This window comes from Oratosquilla oratoria, chromosome 1 (genome assembly GCF_046742065.1).
Source record: "Oratosquilla oratoria isolate Oo_2021 chromosome 1, ASM4674206v1, whole genome shotgun sequence".
Classification (NCBI taxonomy): domain Eukaryota; kingdom Metazoa; phylum Arthropoda; class Malacostraca; order Stomatopoda; family Squillidae; genus Oratosquilla; species Oratosquilla oratoria.
In genome coordinates this window covers 45,951,396-45,953,895 of record NC_134777.1, presented here as the reverse complement: position 1 = coordinate 45,953,895, position 2,500 = coordinate 45,951,396, and the positions used below count along the sequence as shown (strand labels likewise).

Sequence of the window (2,500 nt, the reverse complement as noted above, 5' to 3'; positions counted from 1 at the left end):
AATAATAAAGTAGTAGCCTCTGTCTGTCTGTTTGTTTGTTCACAAACCCCCCCCCAAAAAAAAAAATATATATTCACCACAACTCAGGCTGCTTAGATAAGTATATTTTATTTCCAAAGGCCAACCCCCTACTCAAAATTATTTTTCTTACTTTCTTAGTATTTTATTTTTGTTACCTTTTTCATTGAGTTATATTGATATGGATGACTTTTCTCCACAAATTCTATAAAAGATTAAATGATCATCATTTGCCCGCAGCAATACCCGGATAATTGGGATAGTTATGTGTATAAGGATAGAGTAGAACTAGGAGTGGAGGAGGAATGGGGATGGTTCAAGGAGGGAGTCATAAGGTGTGTAAAGATGGTGTGTGGAACAAGGAGGGCGGGAGGAAATAAAAGGAAGGGTAATGAGTGGTGGGATGAGGAAGCAAAGAAGGGTGTAAAAGAGAAGCAGGCATTCATAGAGTGGCTACAAATTAGGACGAGGGAATCGTATGAGAGGTACAAAGTAAAGAGAAGCGAAGTTAAGCATAAGATAAAGGAAGCAAAAAGGAGAGCAGATGTGAAATGGGGAAAAATTATGACAGAAATTTTTGAAAGTAATTAAAAGATGTTTTGGAAGGAAATTAAAAGAGGAGGAGGAGGCGAATCAAGTAGAAACGAAAAGGTAAAAGATGCAGATGGAGATATGATAATGGAAGAGAAGGCAGTGAGAGGAAGGTAGGCAGAGTATTTTAGGGAGTTGCTAAATGTGAAGGAGGATAGGGAAGGAAAGGTAGTTGCAGTGGGAAGCGCTAAGAAAATGAGAGTGATGAGTGAGGAAAATGGAAGGGAAATAGGGAAGGATGAAGTGAAAGCAGCCGTTAAGATGATGAGAGCAGGTAAGGCACCTGGGTTGGAAGGATGCCACGCAGAATGTCTGAAGAAAGGAAGTATAGTTATGGTGGACTGGCTGGTGAGGTTATTTAATGTTTGTTTAAGAGAGGGTAGAGTGTCGGAGGACTGGAGGAGTGCCTGTATAGTTCCGCTTTACAAAGGAAAGGGGGACAAGTGTAAGTGTAGTAGTTACAGAGGGATCAGCTTGTTGAGTGTAGTTGGGAAAGCTTATGGAAAGGTCTTGATTGAGAGGATTAGGAGAGGAACAGAGGGAGTAATTGGTGAGGAACAGTGTGGTTTTAGGACAGGTTGGGGATGTGTAGATCAGATTTTTGTGGTAAGAGATATGTGAGAAAGCTATAGGAAAAGGTAAGGATGTTTTCGGGGCTTTTATGGATCTGGAAAAGGCTTACGACAGGGTAGACAGGAAGGCACTGTGGGAGGTACTGCAGATATATGGGATAGGAGGAAAGTTTTTAAGAGCAGTCAAGAGTTTTAATGAGAGTAGTAGAGCTTGTGTTAGGATTAGAAATGGAGAGAGTGAGTGGTTTGAGGTAAAGGTGAGACTTCGTCAGGGATGTGTTATGTCGCCCTGGCTGTTCAATCTTTACATGGATGGGGTGATGCGAGAGGTGAATGCAAGGGTAGTGGGTCAGGGGTTGGAGATGATTAAAGAAAATGGAGAAAAGTGGGAGGTGAGCCAGCTGTTGTTTGCTGACGACACTGCGCTTGTGGCAGGATCAGAGGAGGGATTGAGGAAGTTAGTGACAGAGTTTGAGAAAGTGTGTGAAAGAAGGAAGCTGAAGATAATTGTGGGTAAAAGTAAGGTGATGAGATGTACAAGGGGAGAGAGTGACAGTAGGCTGGAAGTGAGCATTAAAGGTGAGAAAATGGAGGAAGTGGATATTTTTAGATACTTGGGTGCGAATGTGACAGGAAAGGGAGGAGTGGGGGTGGAGGTAGAATGTAGATTGAGAGAAGCGATTAAATACCTTGGTGGATTAAAAAGTGTAATGAGAAAAAGACATCTAGGGAAGGATGCTAAGAGGAAGTTATATGAAGGAGTGATTATGCCAACAGCAATGTACGGGGCAGAAACATGGAACATGAGAGAGGAAGAGAGAAGGAGTTTGAATGTGTTTGAGATGAAATGTCTGAGAAGTATGATAGGGGTTACTAGGCTAGATAGAGTGAGAAATGAAGAGGTGAGGAGGAGAACAGGGGTGGAAAGGGAGTTGGGAGATAGGGTTGATGAAAGAGTATTAGGATGGTTTGGACACATGGAAAGAATGAGTGAAGAAAGATTAGTAAAAGAAGTGTGGAAGGCGGAGATGGAACGAGTGAATATAAGGGGGCGTCCTAGGATGAGATGGATGGATGGGGTGAAAGGGGCTTTACAAAAGAGAGGAGTGTCTGTGGAGGAAGGACGGGAGAAGACAGAAGACAGGGGTGAATGGAGAAGGGTTGTGTATAGATGAGGCTGTGTTGCATGAGGGGGAGTGGGTGGGGGATGGGGAGTGAGGAAGTATGAAGAAAAAAAAATGACGCAGCCCGAAAGGATTTCTCCCCGTCTTCTTTTCTGCATGAGGGGACGGAGAGGGGGGGTCGCCGAATTTATGAAG

At 43.2% G+C, this 2,500-nt stretch overlaps 1 protein-coding gene across 2 annotated transcripts in view; it reads right to left on the bottom strand.

Moving 5' to 3' along the window:
- Window positions 1–2,500, bottom strand: part of LOC143027373 (uncharacterized) — a 42,301-nt gene that overhangs the window by 21,126 nt on the left and 18,675 nt on the right. The window lies entirely within an intron of this gene.